At 37.9% G+C, this 26257-nt stretch overlaps 1 long non-coding RNA gene and 1 pseudogene across 2 annotated transcripts in view; both read right to left on the bottom strand.

Annotated features, from left to right (window-relative positions):
• Window positions 1-3332: 3332 nt before the first annotated feature.
• The window catches only part of LOC116866129, a 34257-nt gene continuing 11332 nt past the window's right edge, over window positions 3333-26257 (bottom strand). Inside the window, exons 3-4 of one of the 2 annotated variants that reach the window (XR_004382337.1) lie at window positions 14547-14723; window positions 3333-3401 (exon numbers count right to left, since the gene is read on the bottom strand). This is a non-coding gene — a long non-coding RNA (uncharacterized LOC116866129). Of the gene's footprint in view, window positions 3402-12798; window positions 13024-14546; window positions 14724-26257 lie in introns of those variants that run through there. The other variant, XR_004382338.1, reaches the window with a different exon arrangement.
• LOC116866126 lies at window positions 20836-22521 on the bottom strand (annotated as a pseudogene).

Raw genomic sequence — 26257 nt, 5'->3', positions numbered from 1 at the left:
TGGAGAGCCAGATCCTGAGGAAGGTAAAGAATGCCTGTTATGGGTTGCCACAGTCTGTACGATTAGGAGGGCATCCATGTATGGAAGTAACCCAATGTGGGGAGTCAGAGGCTAAGCAGATATGAGGAAGGCATCCATGCAGGAGTGTGGACTGGTGTAGAGTGGCAGAAGCCAACCGGGGAGATGAGATATTTGTGTGCATAAGAGTTGGTAACAATAGAGATGGGAGATTAGTTATATGTAAGGGAACTGAGTAGACAGGAAAAGGGAGATAGAAGACAGGTTTCTCACTGTCTGAGAAGGGAGTTAAAAATACAGAAAGGATGAAATACTGAATGGACCCCGTGTTTGTTTTTGTTTTGTTTTGTTTTGTTTTTATTGGAGTTTTATGTAATATATTTCCTATATCTATCCACTCAGAGGGCCTGGGAACAGTGACACTTTAATACCAATGAGGATATCTAGTATCTGGATCTTGACTTCTAAATGTCATCCACTAAAAGGAATTAGGGCTGCTTAGAGAAATGACTGGTTTTGAGGCTGTTACAGGCAAAGTGAATCATAACAGAGTAGGGGTGCCTGGGTGGCTCAGTTGTTCAAGTGGTCAACTTTTGTTTTCAGTTCAGGTCATGATCTCAGGGTCGTGAGCTTGAGCCCTACTTAGCGTTCTGAGCTGAGTGTGAAACCTGCTTAAGATTCTCTCTCTCTCCCTCTGCTCCTCCCCATCCCTGCTTGCGTGCACATGCACTCCCTCTCTCAATAATAATAATAATAATAATAATTGTAATAACATCTTATGTCAAAAAGCAAGGAAGTTCTCAGAAAATGGAAACATATCAAAATGACCCAGAATCCAGTAAGAATGGGTGCTCCCCTGGCCAAATTGAGAACAATTTGGCAACAACAAAAAAGTGATAGTACAGACACATAGACCAATGAAACAGAATAGAGAGTTCAGAAATAAACCCTCACATATATGGTCAAATGATTTTTGTCAGGGTGCCTAGACCACAATGGGGAAAGGACAGTTTATTCAACAAATGATACTGGGAAAACTGAATATCCACATGCAAAAGAATGAAGTTGGACCCTTATCTTACACCATATACAAAATTTAACTCAAAATGGATTAAAGGCCTAAAGTTAAGACCTAAAACTATAAAATTCCTAGTTAAAAACATAGGAGAAAAATTTGATGGCACTGGATTTGGCAATGATTTCTTGGATATGATACCAAAAGCCCCGGCAAGAAAAGCAAAAATATGTTAATGGGACAACATCGAACCTAAAAACTTCAGCACATTAAAGAAAACAATAGAGTAAAAGGACACCATATAGAATGGGAGACAGTCGCGAATCATATATGTGATAAAAGGTTAATATCCAGAATAAATAATTCTCAAATATCTCTCAAAAGAGCAATTAACCCAGTTAGAGCATGGACAAGAATGGACATTTCTCCAAAGCAGTTATGCAAATGGCCAATAAGTATATTAAAAGATGCTCTATATCACCAATCATTAGAGAAGTACAAATCAAAATAACTATGGGATATCGCTTCATACACATTAGGATGGCCACTATCAAGAAAAACAAAATACAAATGTTGGTGAAGATGTAGAGAATTTGGAACCCTTGTGCACTGCTGGTGGGAGTGTAAAATGGTGCAGCCATTATGGATATCAGCATGGAAATTCCTCAAAAAACTGAAGATAGACATACCGTATGATCTAGCAATTCCACTTCCGAATATATATCCAAAATAGTCAAAAGAAGGATTTTGAAGAAATATTTGCACACCCACGTTTATTGCAGCAGTATCCACAATATCAAAGAGGTGGAAGCAGCCCAAACATCCATCAACAGATGAATAAAGCATGGTATAGGTGGACAGTGGAGTATTAATTCAGATTTTAAAAAGAAGGAAATCCTGTCACATGCTACAACACGGATGAACCGGGAGGACATTATACTGTGTGAAATAAGTCAGTCGCCAAAGGACAGATATTGTATGATTCCACTTACATGAGATATCTAGGGTAATCCCCAGTCATGATTCCAAATTTTCAGTTACAGTTGTGGAAACAGTAGAATTGTGGTTGCCAGGCTTGGAAGAGAGAGAAATGGAGAGTTGTTTACTATGTGTATAGACTTTCAGTTTTTCAGTTTTGCAAGATGAGAAAATTCTAGAGGGGCACGTGATTGGCTTAGTCTGTAGAGCATGTGAGCCTTGATCTCAGGGCCTTGAGTTCAAGCCCCACATTGGGTATGGAGCCTACTTTATTTATTTATTTATTTATTTATTTATTTTTTTGGAGCCTACTTTAAAAAAGGAAAGAAAAAAAGAAAGAATTCTAGAGATCTGTTATACAAAATGTAAATATAGTTAACTCTACTGAGCTGTACACTTAAATTTTATACTATGTATTTTACTATAATTTTTTAAATTGCAAAAAAAGTGATAAAAGATTTTAACACGTTGTAAACATAAGAGTGAGCCTATACAGATATAAACAAATAGATTGAAGGGTGAATTGATAAAGAATGGGGTATTTGCATAATTCCAAATATCTCCCCACAAATTACTTACTAATTATAAAGGAGAAAACACTATTTTCATAGTGACGATGCCTTGTGGACATGACCATAATCAAATGATCAAGTGGATATTATTAGTAATGGGACAAATGGATACCATGTGCCACCCAGTGGGATGCATTGAGAAGAACACAGTCTCGTATCTGTAATATTCCTGCCAAAGATACATAATCTCAATCTTGTCATGAGGAAAAACCGGACAAGCCAAAATTGAGAGACATTTCTACAAAATAAGTTACCATGATTTCAAAAATTGTCAAGACCACAGACATGAAAAAAGGACTAAGGAACTGTTCTAGCCTAAAAGGACTAGAAAGATGGGACAATAGAAGTCAATGTGCGATTGTAAACTGAATTATTTTGCTCTACAAGATATTATGGGGATAATTAGTGAAACTTGAATGAGGGCTGAGGATCAGATTAACATATTAGTGTTAATTTTCTAATTTTAGTTGTGGTAATGTAGGAGAATGTCCTTGTTGGAAAGAATACACCTAAAGTGATGGACATCTCAGAAATTTATTCTCAAATGATTCAGGGAAAGTTTATAATATTCTTTCAACTTTCCTATAATCTTATAATTATTTAAAAGGAATTTAATGGTGTATTAGAGCTTTATCAGCTATTAGGAAAAAAACATGCTGCAGCTTCACGATTCGGTTTCTTTTCAAATCTTTGAAAAATATATTTTGGAGGCCTTAAAGTGTTTTTGAGCCCATGTTGCAAAGTTTGAACAGCTTCATCATGGGCAGATCATCTAGTTGGCCCAGGTATCTTCAAAATACTTCATCTGTGAGATGACTCTGAAAAGAATACAAACAATAGTTACGAAATGTTGTATCCAAGTCAGTAAATCCCCGTAGCGAAGAAGCCATATTTTCTCCAATGAGATTTAAAAAAATAGCTTGACAGAGCACATATTGTGTGCTTACTTGTGTTTTTAAAGAATGCTTTGTTCACACCTGTCATTACAGTTGTGTCCTTATACAACTGATCATAAATGTCTTTCAACAGTAGGTTCCCATCATCCAGAACTTGCTTCACTTTGTTGAATAAAGAAAGCCACAGCTAGATAGTTAAAAATTATGCCTAGGGTTTAATTATATTACTGTAATAGTCAGCAGTTGACCAGAGTTGTCATATCTGAAAATCTCCAATAATTCCCTATTAATTTCTGCTAATTTGTTACATTAGCAGAATTTAATTAGGTGTAATTGTTATACCTAATTTTATACATACTTCCTCATTTTTAAATTAACTCTTAAGTTTTTTTGTTAAATGCTAAATTTGTTTTTCCTCATTTTAATATTTTTTCAAAGGCTCATGGATTAAAAGCAGCATTATTTTGATGACCTTCATCAGTCATGCTAGTGTTCAGGGCACCTGGGTGGCTCAGTGGGTTAAGCCTCTGCCTTCAGCTCAGGTCATGATCTCAGGGTCCTGGCATTGAGCCCCGCATCGGGCTCTCTGTTGAGCGGGAAGCCTGCTTCTCCCTCTCTCTCTCTGTCTACTTGTGATCTCTCTCTCTGTCAAATAAACAAATAAAATCTAAAAAACAAAACAAAACAAACAAACAAAAAAGAATGCTAGTGTTCAATATGAACTCTGAAGGGGAATTCTCTATTTTGTTTTTAAAATCTTAAGAACCACAACTATTAGCACTTCAGAATAATGCTTAACGTTCTTTCTTGTCTGTGTTATAACACTCTGGGCTAGTGCATTTTTATTTGATTTATGTGTAAACCAAAGAAAGATAAGGAGACATGAAATCAAGTGCAATATGGTGTCCCAGGTTGGATCCTGAAACAGAAAAAGGACGTAAAAGGAAAAGCTAGAGAGATCTAAGTACAGTGTAAATTTAGTTAATAGTAATGTACTAATGTTAGTGGGTTTTTAAAAAATTTTTTAAAGATTTTTGTTTATTTATTTGACAGAGGGAGACAGCGAGAGAGGGAACACAAGCAGGGGGAGTAGGAGAGGGAGAAGCAGGCTCCCTGCTGAGAAGGGAGCCCAATGGGGAACTCCATTCCAGGACCCTGGGATCATGACCTAAGCCGAAGGCAGACGCTTAATGCCTGCGCAACCCAGGTGCCCTGTACTAATGTTAGTGTTAACATCTTACATAACTCCAGTTGGTTTGTCAAAACTAAGATATTAACATTAGGGCAACTTGGTGATGGACTTCTCTGTTCTATCTTTGCAGCTTTTCTGTAAATATAAAAAATGTTTTAAGGGCACCAAGGCAATGTAGAGGAAGGATAGCTTTTTAACAAATGGTGTGTTGGGACAATTAGACATCCATGTGCAAAAAAATTACCTTGAACATATATATCACACCACATACAAAAAATAATTCAAAATGGATCACAGACCTCAATGAAAAACCTAAAACCACAGAAGTTTTAGAAAAAAAGATAGGAGACAGCCCTTGAGACCCGGATGTTAGGCAAAGACGTCTTAGAGCACAATCAAGAAAAGAACAAATAGATAAGTTGAACTTGAACATAGTTTATATATTATGATGCTTTTTAAAAGACACTGCTAAGATAATGAGAAGACTGGGAGAAAATCTTTGCAAAGCATATGCATGCTGAAGGGACATAAGGACCGTTTGGAGGTGAAGAATATGTTCACTCTCAACTCTGGGTTGTATAGATGTACATCATGGGTGTATGGATATGTACAAACTTAACCAAATCGTATACTTTTTAAAAAAAAATTTTTAAAGATTTTATTTATTTGAGAGAGAGAGTGAGCACAGGCAGGGGGAGGGGGAGGGGAAGAGGGAGAGGGAGAAGCAGACTCACCACTGAGCAAGGAGCCTGATAGGGAACATGATCTCAGGACCCTGGGATCATGAACCAAGCCGAATGCAGACACCCAACCGACTGAGCCACTCAGGACCTCAAAGAGAGTGTTTTCAACAAATGGTACTGGAGTAATGGGATATCTCTATGGACAAAATTGAACCTCTACTCTCATACCATACGTAAATACTGACTCAAAGTACATTCTAAACCTAGATATAAAAACCAAAACTATAAAACTTCTTGGAGAAAACAGAAGAAAATATCTTCAACTTTAGGATAAGCATGGATTTCTTAAATAGGACACAGAAAACACATTAAAAGTTGATAAGTTTTACATCATAAAAATTAAGAATTTGCTCTCTGAAAGACACTTTTTATTAAAAACAAGGCAGACTACAGGCTGGGTGAAAGATTCCCAGCACATACATCTGGCAAAGGGGTATTATAGAGAATTCTTTAAAAACTAATCAAAAGTAAATACCCCAATTTTAAAGTAGGCAAAAGATTTGAACTTGCACTTCCTGAAAGAAGATATATGAATGACAATACCTGAAAAGATGTCTATCATCATTTGTTATTAAAGAAATACAAATTTAAAACTACAGTGTGGGGACACCCGGGTGGATCAGTCGGTTAAGTGTCTGCCTTCAGCTCAGGTCATGGTCCTGGGGTCCTGGGATTGAGTCCCTGCATCAGGCTCCCTGCTCAGTAGGGAGTCTGCTTCTCCCTTTGTCCCTCACCCCACTCGTGCTCTCTCTCTCTCTCTCACTCTCTCTCTCTCTCAAATAAATAAAATCTTAAAGAAAACACAATGTGATGCTGTAATATACACACTAAAAAGGCTAAAAGTGTGAAGTCTGACAATATGAAATATTATGAGTTGTCAATGCTGTTGGGTGTGTAAAATGGGACAACCACTTTGGAAAACAGTTTAGCTCTCTGTTACAAACATATACCTGTGTACCAGCAATTCTCATCCTAGAGGAATGCAAATAATATCCACACAAGACTTGAACAGAAATTTTTGTAACAGATTCTTTCATAATAACTAAAAAAATGGAAACTATCCAAGTGTTAATTGATAGGTGAATGGATACATTATGGTATAACCACACAATGAATTACTACTTAACAATAAAAAGCAATGAACTCCTAATACATTCATCAACCTGGACAAATCACAAAAGCATGCTGATATAAACTAAAGAATCCAGATATAAGAGTGTCTATAGTATGACTCCACTTCTAGGAAATTCTAGAAAAGAAAAAACTGTCCTTAGTGACAAAGAGCAGGTCAGTGGTACCTGTCTGTGGCCAGGATCAGAAGGTATGGACTAGAAGGGGCAAAGAACTCTTTTGGATGATGAAAATGGTTTATATTTTCACTGTGATGATGATTAATCAGGTGTTTACATTTGTCAATACTTATCAAACTGCATTTAAGATGAGTACATTTTATTTAATGCAAAATATGTCTTAATATAATTAATTTAGAAAAAAGAAAAGTAGAAAAAAATCTTCACTTTCTCATGTTCCTTTCTCTCTTTAACATTTCAGCCTGGCTTATATCACCAGGACTCCCTAAAAATTAATCCCACAAAGATCACCAATTGCTTCCCAATTGCAAATTAAATTTCTTGCCTTACATGATACCACATTGTTCTCACATACTTTTCTGCTCAGTCTTTCTCAGTCTCTCTTGAGAGGTTTTTTTTTTTTTAAGATTTTATTTATTTATTTGACAGATCACAAGTAGGCAGAGAGGCAGGCAGAGAGAGAGGAAGGGAAGCAGGCTTCCTGCCGAGCAGAGAGCCCAGTGCAGGGCTCCATCCCAGCACTCTGGGCTCAAGACCTGAGCTGAAGGCAGAGGCTTTAACCCACTGAGCCATCCAGTCGCCCCATCTCTTGAGAGCTTTTGATAATAATCCGACTGGCTATAAATGATGTTTCCCAGAGTTTTTCTTAGGCTTCTCTCCTTTGACTTTCTTTGGGTGTTCTCATCTACTTTTAGTGTTTCAAAGTTGCCTTATAAGAACCCTGAGATGTTCACTTCTATCTCGGATTTCTCTCTTTCCAGATCCTGATAGAAACCTCTTCTCTTTGAAATCCCACAAGCTACAAAAATCAACATGTCCAAAACTGAGCTCATAATATTTATTCCTAAATCTATCCCTCTCTCTTAGTGATGATACTGTCTCGTTAATATCATCTTCATTTATCTAAGTTAGAGAACCAAGAGTGACATCTGCCTTTCTTTCATTTCCCAAGGCCAACTGGAGAGCAAATCTTTTTTAGTCTACCTTCTTAAAGTTTCTAGTATATCTTTTGATCTTATTTCATCTAATTCATGCTTGCCTTAATTACCAAAGTCTATAAATTGTCCTCCCATGACTGCATCCCAGCCCTTCCTCTTTTCCAAACCATCATCCACACTTTAGCCAAGGAAGCGCCGTATCTGACATGAGTAAACCCACACAAAAGTTCTTGAGTGAATGAATCGCACTTCCTCTTCCATGGTTGTTCATGGCAGTAAGAATAATAATAACCCTTTAGGAATACTGAACAATGAATGAAAATTATGGACTCTCTCCCTAGAAAAAATGTACATTATGCACATGTACTATTTTGCATGGAGTTTCACAGGGGCTCATGAAACTCCTGATGCTCATGTAAAATTAAGGATATTATAGGATAAAACAGATACTCCTTAGCCCAACCCTTTATCGTCTGACCCCCCCTATATTTCAGTACCTTCTCTGCCTGTGCCCCCTTTGCATCCTACCCTCTAGCCACGTAAACTACTGGCATTTCACTAAATGAATTGAGCTGTTTAAAGTCTCCGTGTATTTACATCGTGCTGCTTCCTTTGCCTGGAATAAACCAAGATGTTGTTACAAATATTTTGACACTCCTGTGCCACAATATTAAAACTTTAGTTTTTACTAGCAAACATTTACTGTAGCAGATATCTATGATATGAGCTATTTGGGGGATGGAAGTGGTGAAAGACGGTGTGAGGACCAATACCAATGTGAGCTCAAACGTGGAATCAGAATGGCTTTTTTGGGAATATATTACTTTAAAATAAAAAAGATATAATGAAACGATTTATGAGTGATATGAAAATATTTAGGCAAATGTATCTAAACTTTTGCAGGTGCAACAACTATAGAGTTTGACGCCAGGGCTAGAAATCACTTTCTAAAAAAATTTTAATTAATTTTTTTAAAAATTTTATTTATTTATTTATTTGACAGACAGAGATTACAAGTAGGCAGAGAGGCAGGCAGAGAGAGGAGGAAGCAGGCTCCCCGCTGAGCAGAGAGCCCGATGTGGGGCTCGATCCCAGGACTCTGAGATCATGACCTGAGCCGAAGGCAGAGGCTTTAACCCACTGAGCCACCCAGGCGCCCCCCTAAAAAAATTTTAAATAACGAATGATATTGGCAGCATTAGGTCCATTTCTGACAGCAAAGAGCTTCTATTTTGACATGCATGTGACTAATCCTCTGGTTACAACTGTATTCTGACCTCTGGGAAAAAATTTCCCAGATGGTCTTGTGACTATTGGTTTCAAACCTTGTTTCTCTTACCCATATACTTATGGTGCCATGTGTGGTAGGACATGTGCATTGTGCAATATAACTTCCATCCCTGCACCTTCTTATTGCATTGCCAGATGCACTGGTGCAGTGGATGATAAGAGTATATCTGGAAGTCACTTCCAACACCAGATCAACTAGCAATAATCTAACTGCAGGAAGTGAGGGTTATCCACAGAATCCAGCTACAAGTATCTCTTGAGTCTACTTTCCCTTAACAACATTCCCAAAATGTTTACAGCTAGATTCCTGCTTCTCCCTCCCCCACACATCACATAAAAGGGGAAGTGAAAGGAGGGGAATTTGGAGTGGAAAGAACCAGCAGGATTAACTGTTTGAAGTTAACATGTCTCATTTTTTGCAAATTTTACAAAAACATACGACCATGTAAACATATTATTAGAGTCCCTCCTAGGGCCTTATGAAGGGCCCAGGTAAATGAGGGGTCCCAAAGTTTAAACTTCATTAACTTTTAGTAAATCTGCCTATTAAAACTGTACATGGGGGCGCCTGGGTGGCTCAGTGGGTTAAAGCCTCTGCCTTCGGCTCAGGTCATGATCCCGGGGTCCTGGGATTGAGCCCCACATCAGGCTCTCTGCTTGGCGGGAAGCCTGCTTTCCCGTCTCTCTCTCTCTCTCTGCCTGCCTCTCTGCCTACTCGTGATCTCTGTCTGTCAAAAAAACCCAAAAAATTGTACATGGTACTAAAGTCAAAAAGTGCAAAAGAATAATACAATGTAAAGTTTCTTCGAAATGTGTGCCTCAGATATTAGTTCTCTATCGCAGACAAAAAGAATATTCAGTTTCCTGAGTCCTTCCTGAAATATTACACATAGGTAAGCATTTTGTGCTGAATATTTGGTCACCCCCCCCATCTTTTCTTACACAAATATTAACCTGCTACATATAATGTTTTGCACCTTGCTTTTTTTTTTAAAAGACAGTTTTATTGGATATAGTTCACACTAAAATTTACTCCTTTAAAGTGTATGCTCAGTGGTTTTTCATATATTCACAGGTAAGTATATCCATCACCAAAGCTGATTTCAGGACATTTTCATCATCTAAGAAAGAAACCAGATACCTTCTAGCTATCACCTACCTATCTGTTAACATCTCTCCCTGCCCATACCTACACAACCACTGATCTACTTTCTATCTCTCAATATATTTCTCTGGTCTGGACACTTGATATGGAATCATATAATATGCAGTTCTGTGACTTGCTTCTTTTTTTTTTTTTTTTTTTAAGATTTTATTTATTTATTTGTCAGAGAGAGAGAGAGAGCTCCCGCACAGGCAGGCAGAGAGGCAGGCAGAGACAGAAGGAGAAACAGGCTCCCTGCCGAGCAAGGAGCCAGATGTGGGACTTGATCCCAGGGCACTGGGATCTGGACCTGAGCTGAAGGCAGCTGCTTAACCGACTGAGCTACCCAGGCGTCCCATGTGACTTGTTTCTTTACTTATCATAATGTTTTCAAGGCTCACTCTTGTATCAGTACTTATACTAATCAGCACATGTATCAGAATTTAGTTATTTGTGTCTTCTTGCTCTTTTACTTCGTTAGTCTAGAAGTTTATCAATTTTATTGACATTTTCAAAGAACCTGATTTTGGTTTTGTTGATTTTCTCTATTGTATCCTTGTTTTCAATTCCATTGATTTCTGCTCTAATTTATGTATTTTTCCCTCTGCTTACTTCAGGCTTAAATTGTTCTTTCTCTAGTTTCCTAAGGTGGGAGCTTAGATATTTTATATTAGATACTCCCTCCTAATATATGTGCTTAATGCCATAAATTTTTCTCTAAGCACTGTTTTCACTACATTCCATAAATTTTGATAAGCTATTTTTTTCCTTTTTAAAAAAAATCTTAAAAGATTTTATTTATTTGTCAGAGAGAGCACAGCAGGGGAAAGGGACAGCAGGCAGAGGGAGAAGCAGACTCCCTACTGATCGGGGAGCCTAATCCAGGGACTCCATCCCAGGACCCTGGGATCATGACCTGAGCTGAGGGCAGACTAACCAACTAAGCCACCCTGGTGCCCGTGTATTTCTTATTTTTGTTTAGTTCAAACTGTTTTTAAATTTCTCTTGAGACTTCTTTTCTGACTCAAGTATTATTTAGAAGTGTGATGTTTCACATTCATTTTTGAAAGATATATTTCTGTATTTAGAATACTAGATTGACGATTTTTGACTTTTAGGAGTTGAAATATGTTGTTCCAATGTCTTCATTGTTTGTATTGTGTTTGACAATAATTTTGACATCATCTTTTGTCCTTCCATATGTGGCAAGTCTTTCTCTTTGCCTACTTCAAAAAAAAAAAAGTAACAGCTTTACTGAGACACAATTAATATTCCATATATACACTGATTTAAAATGCATCAACTGGGGCACCTGGGTGGCTCAGTCAGTTAGCATCTGCCTTCGGCTCAGGTCATGATCCCGGAGTCCTGGGATCAAGTCCTGCATCAGGCTAGGAAGCTCAGAGGGGAGCCTACTTCTCCCTCTCCCTCTCCTGCTCCTTCCTCTGCTTCTCCTCTCTCTCCGTCAAATAAATTTAAAAAATCTTTAAAATAAAATAAAATGCATCAATTGATGGGCATTTGAATTGTTTCCAGTTTTTGCCTATTACAAATGATGCTGCTATGAACATTTGTGTACAAGTTTCTGTGTGAACGTGTGTTTTCATTTCTCCTGAAATGAAACCTGAGAGTTGAATTTCTGGGTCATAAGGTAACTCTAGGTTTAACCTTAAGGAACTGCTAGACTATTTTCCAAAATGATTACACCATTTTATATTCCTACCAGCAGTGGGTGGAGGTTCCAGTCTCTCTAGAGTATATTTACAGTTTGAACAAATAACAAAATTGCCAAAATTATCCTACGGAGATTGTATCAATTCACTCTTCCCCCTAGTAATGCACAGGAGGGTCCATTTCTCCACACCATTGCCAATATAGGGTCTTATCAAGATTTTTTGTCTATGACAATGTGATTAAAAGTGGTATCATTCTTTAGTTTTAATTCACGTTTCTTGTATTGAGTGTCATTAAGGATCTTTTCAAAGTTTAAAAGCCATGTATATTTCATTTTTTGATGATTTTTTGTTACTCATTTTTTATTGGGTTGTTAGTCTTTTTCTTATTGATTCATAAAATCTCTTTATAAATTAGGAGGTTAAGTGCTTTATTTGGGGTATGAACAGCAAATATTTTTCCAGTTTGTCTTTTGTCTTTGTCCCCAATGTTTTTGCCATGCAGAAAGTGTGTGTATGATCAAATTTTTCACTCTTTTCTTTTAAGGTTTTTGAATCTCCACTCAGAAGTGTTTTTTATTCTCCATAATTTATCTTAATCCTTTCTTCATATTTAATATTTAAGTATTTGATCTGTCCATAACTCAGTTTTATTATAAACTGTAAAGTATGGATCCAGCTTATTTTTCCAGATGGCTCTTCAGTTGCCATCTTTCCTCCTATCAATTTGAAACGTTGCCTTTACCATATACTCCATTTTCACATGAATGTATGTATTTATAAACTTTATATTGTAATTCTTTGATCTGTATGCCCATTCATATGCTGGTAACATACTGTGCTAATTAATGAAGCTTTAGAATATGTTTTACTATATGATTAGGTTAATTCCCTTTTATTATTCTTTGTTTTTAAGATTTCATGACTATTATTACTTATTCTTCAGGTTAGTTACCTATTGTTGTATAACAGATTACCCCCAAATTTAGTGACTTCAGTGGTAAACAGCTACTAATTGCCCCATTTTTGTGGGTGAGGACCTTCAAGGCAGCTTAGCTGGGTTCTTCTGGAGCAATATCTCTTGTGAGGTTGTGGTCAGGATGTCAGCTGAGGCTGGAGTCATCTGAAGGCTTGATGGGGGCCGAAGGATTTACTTCCAAGTGGGCTTTGGCAAAAGACTTCACAGTTTTTCACTACACAGACCTCTCCATAGACCTTTTTGAGCATCCTTACAGTGTTGTGGTTGATTTCCTCCTGGGCAAGTGATGTTAAAAAAAAATAAAAGCAAGAAGGAGGCCACATAGCATTAATGACAGTCTCAGAAACGACACACTGTCACTTTGTCGTGGTCACTAGAAGTCTGTCAAGGACGGGAGTTAAGCTCCACTTCTTAAAGAATTTGTAGATATATTTTAAAAACCACCGCTCATTTTTTCTGTATGAACCTTGGAATTAGTTTATCTGCTTTCCAAAAAATAATATTAATGGGTGTAATACTAATATATTAATAATATAGTAATAATATTGATTAATATTAACATTTTTATTATAATACTTTGATTTGCAGGCAGAGAACTTCCTTTTTTAAAGACAATTCTATCATGTTTTTGCAACATCTCTGTTGTTTTTTTTACTGTCATAAAATAAAATAGGGATGCCTGGGTGACTCAGTCAGTTAGTTAAGTGTCTGACTTCGGCTCTGGTCATGATCTCAAAGTCCTCGGATCAAGCCCATGGTAGACTTGGCACTTAGCAGGGAGTCTGTTTCTCCCTCTGCCTCTCCCTCCTGCTCCTGCACTCTCTTTCTGTCAAATAAATAAATGGAATGTTAAAAAATAATAAAGAATAAATAAAGCATGGAAACAATATTGAGGTCCAAGCAACCTGCACTATGCACAGGAAAAACTTTAAAGATAAAAGTTACATCTTCATGTCCAGCTTGTTGTTTTCTTTTTCCTAAATGAGAAAATGTCCAGCCCATTTATGGACACCTGGAAACCACAGAAGTATACTTCTCACTGGCCTGTTTTATCCATACCAGCTTCTAAATTGTCAAAATAATTCTGTTGAGAGATTTTCAATGGAAAGAAGAGAAGGAAGTGGGTTTTAATTTCAGGAAAATTTAACAGATATAAAACTCTTTTCAGTATATCTTGCAAACCTATTTATCAGAAATAAATTACATGTATTTTAAAGGTTCATAGTAGCTTTTAAAAAGCTCCTTATTTTGAGATAATTATAAATGAATAGGGGTTTGCAAAGAACATACAGAGGAACTCTATGCAAAGGAACAGACGAATTTCATGCACTTGTCCTCTAGCTTCCTCCAGTGTTCACACTTTGCACAACTACAGTACAACACTGACATCAAAGCTGTTGAAACTCATACCATCTGTAGAACTTATTTAAATTTCACCAGTTATACATGTACTTGTGTTTGTGGGTGCGGCCTGATGCTAAGTTCTTTCTTTTTTTTTTTTTTTTTGTTAACTCCAGAAAGAATTTTTTTTATTATGTTCAATTAGCCAACACATAATACATCATTAATTTTGATGTAGTGTTCAGCAGTTCATTAATTGCGTATAACACGATGCTGTTTTCTCACATAGGACCCTTGGACAGTCACCACCACAACCCTGATTTTCAACTGTACCCATCACCACAAGACTCCTTTCCTGTCACCACATTATAGCCACACCCCTCTCTTCCCTACCATCTCAAACCCTTGACAACTACTACTCTATTCTGCATCTCTACTATTAGGTTATTTCACCAACCTTCAATAAGTGAGATCATCCAGTATGTATCCTTTTTAGATGGACTCTTTTCATTCAGCATAATTTCCTTGAAGTTCCTTCAAGCTTATGTTGTGTGTATCAATAATTTGCTCCTTTTTTATTACTGAGTAGTGTTCCATAGGGTAAGACATGCCACAACTTGTTTAACCATTCATCCTAGAAAAGAAATTTGGGTAGCTCACAGATTTTGCTATTAGGAATAAAGCTGCTATGAACATTCATGTACAAGTTCTAATGTGGAAATAAGACATTTCTCTGGGATAAATACCAAGAGTGGATTGCTGGATTGTATGATAAACCCATTTTTAATTTTGATAGGAATTGCTGGGCTATATTCCAAAATAGGTGTTACATTTCATATTCCCACAAGCAATGTATAAGTGAATGAGTTTCTCTGCATCCTTTTCAGCATTTGCTATTATTACTATTTTTGGGCTTTGCCATTCTTTTTTTAAAGTTTATTATTTTTTAAAAGATTTTATCTATTTATTTTGAGAGACAGAGAGAGCACAGCAGGGGTGGGTGTGGGGAGCAGAGGCAGAGGAAGAAATGTGCTCCCCGCTGAACAGGGAGCCCAATGTCGGACTCAGTTGCAGGATCTTGGGATCATGACCTGAGCCAAAGGTAGATGCTCAACCAACTGAGCCACCTAGATGTCCCCAGTTTTGCCATTCTTATATGTATATAATCATATCTCATTGTAGTTTTAATGTGTATTTCTGTAATGGCTAATAATGTCAAAAAATCTTTTCATGTGTATATTTGCCACCTGTACATTTTCTTTGGTGAAATGTCTATGAATGTCTTTTCTGTATCAATATCCAGTTTTCTAATTGGATTATTTTTTGATGTTGAATTTTGAAGGGTTTTTTTAATATATTCTAGATAAAAAGCTTTTGTGTGGCAGATGATCTGCAAATATTTTCTCCCAGTCTCTCATTTGTCGTTTCATCCTTTTAATGGGATCTTTGGGATAGGAAAAGGTTTTTATTTTGATGAGGTCCAATTCATCTATTTTTCCTCTTACGAATTACACTTTTGGTGTTAAGTCTAAGAACTCTTTACCTAGTCCTAGGTCTCAAAGATTTTCTTGTATATTCTCTTCTACGAGTTTCCCAGTTATACATTTAGCTCGTGATCCACTTTGAGTGTGCTTTTGCATAAGGTGTGAGGTTTGGGTTGTGTTCTTTTTAAAATTTACTTATTTATTTATTTTGGCTAATGGATGTCTGATTACTCTGACACCACTTATTGAAAAGGCTATGCCTTCTCTGTTGAACTGCTTTTGTTCCTTGGTCAAAAATTAACTGAGTATATTTGCTTTCTGTTTCTGGTTCTCTAGTCTGTTCTTGATCTATGCGTCTATCTCTTCTTCAATACCATACCAATCTCGTTTATGATGATCAATTTTTAACAGCTATGTTTTCAGCTGTATCTTCTTATTGTTTTTTTTTCCTCAAAAATTTCTAAAATTACTTAATAAATAGATGCCATGAGGGTAACAAATTTTCTCTGATTTCTCTCATTCTTATTCTAGTATCAGATTGAGTCAACTGTGATAAAAATCTTTTCATCTCATTCATGTTTATTTGGATTTGTGGTTTATTCAGATGGTCAGGAGAGTGTTATATGTAAATTCCATGGCATATAATATACTCAAAGTCTGGAATTTTTCTCAAGAGGTTATTAAATTCATAGACTCATGAGATCAGACACATAAGTACTTAGAATAGTCTGTAACTCACGGTATGTGCTCAGTTTATGTCAGTGTAATTGTTCTGGTTATTTTATAATAACTTATATTTATAGTTTGTAGAAGAGAGGGAGCTGGAGTGGGGAAGAGAAGGAGTTGTCACTTCTTGACTGTTTAAACTTTGCCATAATCTTCCTGGTATGAGTTAACAAAGTACAAAGCAAACGTTAGTACTTCTAGTGTATACAGGAAGAAATTGAGCTTCAGAGAGGATGGATAACTGGCCAGGATCATACAGATGGGTGCAGTTTCTTAATCTTTCTTTTGGAGAGGTTACTTGGACAAATATGTACTCTGTTGGTGCTAATTCAGCCATGGCCAAACTCTTCATGGTAAGGTGAGGTTGAAAAGAAAAAATATTTATCAAGTACCTGGGTTTCATAATTCGATATTCTGAATGGTATCCTGTCTTAGCACCTTAGGAAAGCACCCTTGACATTGAGCGGAGCTTTACCAGTTAAGGTTCTACTTGGTCACTTTGACAGAAAATTATGTTGCTGTCTTCTATAAACATCTTCTTCTTTTATGTTTAAGGAGACCAAGGACACTTATTCACTCTGGAGTATCTATCCTGTTTACCCCTACTTCCTCCTGAAGTTGGACAACCCAGACAACTCAAGAAAATAACCTGTTCATCATAGCTATTGCTAAGCCTTAGTCCTTCTGGAGGGGAGGCTAACAGGTTGTCCCTTTCACCAGTATGGAGAGCAGTTGTTGCTGAAACATATGGGCAGCTTAGTCAAGGGGAATAGATTTTCTGCCTGTCTTCTCTATTGCTGGGATGCTGATGCATAGTGACCCGTGACTGACATCCTATGGGACTTCAGACTAGGACTCCCTTTCTTCCAGCTCCAGAATAGGGATGTCTATCCCTTAACAATTTGGCCCCTGACAGACTACTGTTATTCCCAGCTCTTGCCCTCCAACATGGTCTAGAAGGGCTTCTTCTTAGTAGGGCGCTAAGCCTTACTCAGGCAAGGTGCACCAATTGTGGCTATGAGAAAAAAGTCCTAGATCACCCAAAGAAAAGTGAACCATCTTCAGAAGCTGCTGAGGTTAGAATGGGGATGACAAAGGAGGGACTATGAAAGAGAGAGACAAGCACTCATAAAGCCTATACTCCAGGGGCGCCTGGGTGGCTCAGTGGGTTAAAGCCTCTGCCTTCGGCTCAGGTCATGATCCCAAGGTCCTGGGATCGAGCCCCACATTGGGCTCTCTGCTCCGCAGAGAGCCTGCTTCCTCCTCTCTCTCTGCCTGCCTCTCTGGTTACTTGTGATCTCTGACCGTCAAATAAATAAATAAAATCTTTAAAAAAAAAAAGCCTATACTCCAGTGTCCAACTATGAAAATCTGGAGATGTGTCAGGAGTCCTCACAAGTACTCCAGACTTCCAACTATCAAAGCCTGAAAACTTAGCAGGTGGGCTGGGAGAAACCCCCATGGGCATTCTGGACCTTTATGGAGAGAAGAACAGTTTCCCTCCAAAGGCCAGAGGATGGGCAGTAAGACTGAAGGAGATCTCTAAGCACAGAAGGAAGCTAGACTGAAGAACAAAGAAACCTACTGGCAGAGATAACCCTATAGTGCTAAAAACTGATGACATGGTTATGAAGCCCAGGTTGTTCTTTAGGATCTTGTTAGCTTTCAGGTCCCAGGCTCTGCTGTAAATAAAGTCCTGATCTCACTCTTATAAATTTGAAGCCAGTGATGAGCTGAATCACATGAAAACCATAACACAGCCAGGCACAGTTCAGCTACAGATCAAATTAATTTCCAGTAGCCTGACAGAGAAGAGATGCATCTGGAAATGGTCCTCAGTGGCCATGACCACCCAGAAAGAAATTTATTTTTTGAATTATAGTTTTATCTCTGGGGGGGTACCTATGTAAAAAAGAAAATCAGTTTAGGTTCATACATTGTGCCATATCACCGTATATAAAAATCATCCCAAAATGGATCATAGATCTAAATGTGAAACCTAAAACTGTCTAGAAGAAAACAAAAGAAAATCTTGGACCTTAGATATAAGATCAAAAGCACAATCCATAAAAAAAATTGATAAATTGGACTTCATCAAAATTTTAAAAAGCTGTTCTTCAAAGGACCATATTAGGAAACTAAAAGACAAACCACAGATCTCAGATGTGGAGATAATATTTACAAAGCAAATATCTGATAAAGGACTTGTATATAGAGTATATAAAGAATGCTCAAAACTCAGCAATAAGAAAACAACCCATTTTTTAAAAGGTGCAAAAGAATTCAGCAGACACTACCAAAGAACATGTACTAAAGATGGCAAATGATCACAAGAAAAAATATTCTATCTCACTAGTCATTAGGGAAATGCAAATTAAAAGCAAACTGAGATACTACCACATACCTATTAGAATGGCTAAAATTGAGAAGATTGACCATACCATGTATTGGTAAGCATGCTAGCAGTGGGAATTTAAAGTGTTAAAACTGTTTTGGAAAACAGTTTGGCAGTATCTTTAAAAGTTAAACAAAGGGCCACGTGGGTGTCTCAGTAGGTTAAGTGTTGGACTCTTGATTTCAGCTCAGGTCATAATTTCAGGATCCTAGGATCAAGCTGTGCATCAGGCCCCATGCTCAGCAGGAAGTCTGTTTGAAGATTCTTTTTTTTTTTTTTTCTTAAAGATTTATTTATTTATTTGACAGACAGAGATCACAAGTAGACAATGGGGCAGGTGAGGGGTGGGAGAAGCAGGCTCCCTGCTGAGCAGAGAGCCCAATGCAGGTCTCAATCCCAGGACCCTGGGATCATGACCTGAGCCAAAGACAGAGGCTTAACCCACTGAGCCACCCAGATGCCCTGTTTGAAGATTCTTTTCCCACCCTCTCCCTCTGCCCCTTCCCCTGCTTTCTCTCTCAACTAAAAATAAATACATCTTTAAAAAAGAAAAAGGTTGGGATGCCTGGGTGGCTCAGTTGGTTGAGTGGCTCCCTTCCGCTCAGGTCATGATCCCAGTGTCCTGGAATAGAGTCCCATATCAGGTTCCTTGCTCAGCAGGGAGCCTACTTCTCTCTCTGCCTCTGCCTACCACTCTGCCTGCCACTCTGTCTGCCTGTGCTCACTCTCTCTCTCTCTCTCTGACAAATAAATAAATAAAATCTTTTAAAAAAAGAAAAAGGTAAAACATACAATTACCATGTAATCCCAGCTTTTTTTTTTTAAGATTTTATTTATTTATTTGACAGAGATCACAAGTAGGCAGAGAGGCAGGCAGAGACAGTGAGAGGGGGAAGCGGACACCCCGCTGAATAGAGAGCCCGAAGTGGGGCTTGATCCCAGGACCCTGGGATCATGACCTGAGCCCCCCAGGTGTCCCTATTCCTGGCTTTCTAATCCTAGGAATTTACCAAGAGAAAGAAAATAGATATTCATACAAGGACTAGACAAGAATGTTCATAACAGCTTTTTTTTGGTAATAACCCAAAATTGGAAATAACCCAAATGTCCATCAACAGATAAATGGAATAGCAAATTGCGATATAGCCATATGATGGAACAGTGCTCAGCAATCAAAATAATGCACTATTGATACATGCAATGATAAAGATGGATGTTGAAATAGCTATGTTGACCTAAAGAACTTAGACAACATAAAGCACATATTGTGGGGATTCTATTTATCTGAAACTCCAGAAAATGCAAATGTATAGTGACAACAAATTAGTGGTTGCTTGGAAAAAGGAAGGTGAGGATGAGGAAAAAGAAATTACAAAGGGGCACAGAAAATGTTTGGAGATGATGGATATGTTCACTGCCTTTGTGGTGATTATTTCATAGGTGTATACATATGTCAAAATTACAATTTGAACATTAAAAATGTGAAGTTTACTTTATGTATGTTATACCTCAAAAAATATGTTAAAAAAAAATGAGGGGCTACCCCTGGGTGGCTCAGTCGGTTGAGCATCTGGCTCTTGATTTTGGCTCAGGTCATGATCTCAGGGTCATGGAATCAAGCCCCCTATGGGGCTCCACACTCAGTAGGGAGTCTGCTTCTTTCCTTCTCCCTCTCCCTCTCCCTCTCCCACTATCCCCATTCACACTCATTCTCTCTCAAATAAATAAGTAAATCTGAAAACAAAATAAGACAAAAAAATGAGATCTACTTCCTACCCACCAGACAGACTACAATGAGAAGGTCTGGTAATATCAAGAGTGTGAGAAATGGAACGTTAATCACTGCTGATAGGTAGCCTGGGTATGCACAGCTATTTTGGAATACTGACAGAATTTACTAAAGCTAAACAAACAGCTGTGCTGGACCCAACAATTTCCTTTCTTGGATGCTACTCAAGAGAACTGAGTGCATATGCCTACCAAAAATATGTACAAGAATGTGCATAGCAACTTTATTCATATTTACACAAAACTGAAAAAATAACCCACCAATAGTAGAATGGACAAGTTGTGGTATATTATCTCCCCACCCTCCTGAACTTAATGAAAAAAAACAAAAACAAAAAACAATGATGGTAAATCCTGAGAATATTGCCAATTTTCTAGAATTCTTCCTTCGAAAATGTGACATTTGATTTCCAAATGCATGCTAAAGCATACAGCGTTCCCAGTCATATTAAGTAGGTGAGAAACTAAAATCTTTCAACGTTCATCTTCCAACTTTCCTCTGTCTGTGGTCTGTCTTTGGATCAGCCATAATTGCCTGCACAGCTACCATGGATGGCTTCATGAATTTTTTGTCAGTAGCTCTTCTCTATGCAGCAACTGCAGTATTCAGGCAGCTTCATGAAGAACTACATCTCCTATGTCAAAACTAAGAATATGTTTGTCTCAAGCAACAGGCAAGCCCTCTTTTGTTTGATTTGCTTTAGCACCTTCATCCCGGATCAGGTGCTCCTGGATCAAAACATGGTTTGCCTTAAGCATTACCAGGTAATTATCATGACAGCTGAATCTGGAGAAGGTTAGCCAAAGCCATTACACCAACCTTGAAATTGGGATTGTTTACATTCAAATGGTCAATGGCTCTGCAGTTTTAGCTGCATTGTCAGCATTTTTCGGTATTATTAGTTACCAAGTCCTTGTATTTTTCAACATTATCTCCATATTCAAGTCTAACAGCTAAACCAAGAAGCCTGTCAGTTGCTTCTTGTTGATCTTGAATCTTGGTTCTCATCCAAGATGGTGGAGGAGTAGGAGACCTTAGTTGTTTCGGGTCCAACGAATTCAGCTAGATAGCTATCAAATCATTCTCAACACCTGCAAACTCAACTGGAGAGTGAAGGAAAGAATAGCTGCACCTCTACAAATAGAAAAGTGACCACTTTCTGCAAGAATGACAAGACAGATAAACTCATTAAAAAAGAGAACAAGATGCAGTACTGACTGCCAGGGACCTAATCAGTCTGGACATAAGTAGGATGTCAAAATTAGAGTTCAGAATAACGATTATAAAGATACTAGCTGGGCTTGAAAAAGGCATAGAAGACACTAGGGAATCCCTTTCTGGAGAAATAAAAGAATAAAATAAAATCAAGTCAAAATCAAAAAGACTATTAATGAGACGCAATAAAAAATGGAGGCTCTAACTGCTAGGATAAATGAGGCAGAAGAGAGAATTAGTGATATAGAAGACCAAACAATGGCAAATAAGGAAGCTGAGAAAAAGAGAGATAAACAACTATTGGACACAGAGGGGAGAATTTGAGAGATAAGTGATACCATAAAACTAAACGATATTAGAATTGGGATCCCAGAAAAGGAGGAAAGAGAGAGGGGGGCAAAAGGTATATTGGAGCAAATTATAGAGGAGAACATCCCTAATCTGGGGAAGGAAACAGGCATCAAAATTGAGGAGGCACAGAGAACTCCTCCTTGAAATCAATAAAAATAGGTCAGTATTTTTACAGACCAACATATAATAGTGAAACTTGCAAATCTCAGAGACAATGATCTTGAATCTTGAGTTAACATCAGTTAACTCTCAGTTAACTGATGTCTCGTTTAACATCTCTGAGATACTCTTCAAAGAACTTGAGCTAGTCACTGTTGTGGATATTTCTTAAATTACCTCTGTCTTCAATCTTGTAGTGTCTGATTCTCTGGTCTTCAAGCCAAACAATAAAGTTCCTAAATTCTCATTCATCTTTGCAGTTGAAGCCAGCAGGGTTGTGGTATTCAAGGGCTGTGAGCTTGTGTTGTAACATGGTCCCCATATCTCACTCTGGTGCCCAGGGCTTCCACCAGGAGAGGAGAGGTGAAGAGGAGCTGGTGATGTGGCAAGAGGGCCAAATTGTGGTATATTTATACAAAGTAATATTACACAGAGAAAATGAACTACCACAACAAAGTGACTCACATGAATGAATCTCAAAGACATACTGTGAGGTGGAACGAGGTGAGCCACACATGAAGAAAACATACTCTCTGATTCCATTTTTATGAAGCTCAGAAAAGGACAAACTAAGAGATCTAAATAGTGGCTAGCTTTGAAGAAATATTGATTAGAAAGAGACATAAATGAACCTTCTGGGTTGCTAGGTCTATCCTATAAGTTGATCTCTGTGTTGGCTACACAGAAATATGTAAAAATGCCTTCAGCTGTATACTTAAAATGTGTGAGCTTTGCTAAATGTAAATTATATATCAATAGAGGTATAATAAAAACGATTTAATTGGAGCTCCTATTTATTATTTTAAATGAAAGAGAAATCAGACTATATTATGAATGTTTTACTTTCCTAAGTTAGGAACTTATAGCTCCAGCCCAAGACCCTCTCTATTGAACTGAAATATCCCAGGATCCAGCTGCCTACAAGGCATGTCTCCTTGGGATCTCAAACACAACATATTCAAAATTAGACTCATCATCTCCCACCTACCCCATCCTCCTCCAGATTTATCCACCATCATGCATTCCCCATATTCTGTTCACCAGAAACCAAAAATGTCAAGCTAGCTTTTCCACTCTACCTTGTAACTTCCATCAAGCAATCAAAAAATTCTGCTGATTCTGAGCCTTTGATATGTCTCATCTGCCGTCTCCTCTTTGTACCTCCTACCTTCTTCTATCTTAGGCACTTATTTCTCTTAAAGATTGTAACAGTGGTCTCTTAAAGAATGATTTGGTGTCCATGGTCCCCCTAAGAGTATGAATTGATAAAAACTGAATTTTTTTCTTCATTTTTATGGACTAACAATGCACACTCACAACCTGAATGCTAAAGAAAATGTATATACCATTCCACCAAACTTGGTTTTTTAAAAAAATGACATTTCATCCTAATGACTCCATTCTTTTTCCTCAGGAAAGTGGTAACAGTATGGTAAGGTAAGTTATGGGATCATTTCTTTCTCTTGCAAAGTGGACCACGATCAAAAGTTTTTGAAGATCACTGTCTTTGTTATCATCTTGCCTTTATTCCTGCCTTTCTTTTTTTCAAACATGCACACACCATCATTATAGTCTGTACTACCATAAAAATGATTTTTATGCAAAAAATATAATTGTGTCATTTTTCTTGCTCAGAATATTTCAGAGTATCTACATCACCTTCAACAATGATCATTAACATATTTTAGGTACTTTTCCCCTTAAGAACAAATAAATAATAAATAAAGTTTTTGACTGCCTTCTGAGGAGAACATACATATAGACAACATAATTTCATAAAATTTCAGAGGTTTTGTAATAGCCCTGAAACCTATCCATAGATTTTCTAGAGATTAGTCACCCAGCCTATACAATTTAAAAATCAAATCCTTGAAAAGCATGAAAGATCTTTTACTTACCTACCCAAACTCTTCATCTCCACTCCTCACTTTATTTTTTTTTAAAGATTTTTTATTTATTTATTTGACAGATCACAAGTAGGCAGAGAGGCAGGCAGAGAGAGAGAGAGAGAGAGGAGGAAGCAGGCTCCCTGCTGAGCAGAGAACCTGATGTGGGGCTGGATCCCAGGACCCTGGGATCACGACCTGAGCTGAAGGCAGAGGCTTTAACCCACTGAGCCACCCAGGTGCCCCCTCACTTTATTTTTTTTTTTAAGATTTTATTTATTTATTTGACAGAGATCACAAGTAGGCAGAGAGGCAGGCATGGGGGTGGGGGGAGCAGGCTCCCCGCTGAGCAGAGAGCCTGAGGTGTGTCTCGATCCCAGGACCCTGAGACCACAACCTGAGCCGAAGGCAGAGGCTTAACCCACTGAGCCACCCAGTGGCTTTAAAAGGAATTTCCAGAACACACTATGCTCTCTCTTACATCTTCTTATTAAAAAAAAAAAAAAAAATTAGAATAGTTGAAGATTTAGGTAAAAACTACAAGATAGTACAGATAGTTTCAGTATACTCCATGCCCACTTTCCCCTATTACTAGCATCTTACAAGAGTATGATTCATTTTTTATAATTAATGAACTAAGAGTGATAAGTTGTATTAACTAAAGTTCATACTTTATTCAGATTTCCTTATTTTTTACCAAATGTCCCTTTTTCTGTTCCAGGATCCCATGTGGGGTACTACATTACATATAGTTGTTATGTCTCTTTTGGTTCCTTTTGGCTATAATAATTTCTCAAACTTTCCTTGTTTTTGATGACCTAGACAGTTTTGATGAGTACTGATCAGGTATTTGATAGAATGACCCTTAATTGGCAATGACTTATCTGATGTTTTTATCATGATTGGGCTAGGTTTATGTATTTTGGGGAGGAAGACAGCAGATGGAATGTACCATTTTCACATCATATCTAGGATGCATGCTATCAATGGAATTTAGCACTGTTGATATTAATCTCGATCCACTGGCTGAAGTAGCATTTGTCAGATTTCTCCACTGGGAAATTAATCCTCTGTCACCTCCCCCACCTCCCACTTCTTCTATGCTGCATTCTTTGGGAGGAAGTCACTATGCACAGCCCACACTTAAGGAGGGCACTTCCTGGAGGGCACAAAGTTTTTTGGATGGGCAATTTGTCTATTCTTCCTTTCTTTTATTTTTAACTGTGTTACCTCTATCTGAAATGCTGAAATAACAAAACAATCCCAAAACTTTAATGGCTTAACACATGATTTATTTTTTTGTCTGTGTCATAATGCCTATCATGCATGGTTCAGCAAATGGCTCTGCTCCACAAAGTCATTCAGGCACCCAGGCTGACCGAGTTTCTGCCATCAGATAACTACACCTTCTGACACATAAAGTGTCACTAGTTGTCAAGGCAGATAAGAAGTACTGGAGTGTTTTGCACTAGGAATTAAATGCTTCAGCTTAGAAGTGACACATGTCATTTCCTCCCATAGCTCACTGATAGAATTAGTTACATAGTTTTGCTTAACTACAAGAGTGGGGAAATATGATCCTCTTCTTGAAGGAGAGAGAACCTGACATGAATGAGCACTGAAAGTTTCTAGCATGGGGTGCCTGGGTGGCTCAGTCAATTAGACGTCTGCCTTTGGCTCAGGTCATGATCTCAGGGTCCTGGAATCAAAACCCTCATCGGAGTGGAGTGTGCTTCTCCCTATCTCTCTACTGCTCCCCCTGCTTGTGCTCTCTTGCTCTATCAAATAAATAAATAAAATCTTAAAACAAAGATTTTACAAGTCTCCTAATCCAGCTGCCCACCAAACATAATCCTATTTTTCCTCTAAATCTTATTTAGCTGAAATGCTGTAAAGCCATTACTGTCTCTACCTCACCGACTTCAGGTCCCCTCCACACTCCATCAGTACTTTGTACAGACCAACATTAGAGCAACTATTATAAGGACACCTCGGTGGCTCAGTCGATTAAGTGTCTGCCTTGGGCTCAGTTCATGATCCTGGGGTTGTGGGATCGAGTCCTACATCAGGCTCTTTGCTCGGTGGGGAGCCTCCTTCTTCCTCTGCCTGCCACTCCCTCTGCTTATGCTCTGTCTCTCTGACAAATAAATAAATAAAATATTT

The sequence above is a fragment of the Lontra canadensis genome, unplaced genomic scaffold (genome assembly GCF_010015895.1).
Source record: "Lontra canadensis isolate GAN:19392208 unplaced genomic scaffold, GSC_riverotter_1.0 scaffold9, whole genome shotgun sequence".
In the NCBI taxonomy this organism is placed as follows: Eukaryota; Metazoa; Chordata; class Mammalia; order Carnivora; family Mustelidae; genus Lontra; species Lontra canadensis.
Note: the sequence above shows the minus strand (reverse complement) of the source record. Positions and strands in the feature narration are given on the sequence as shown.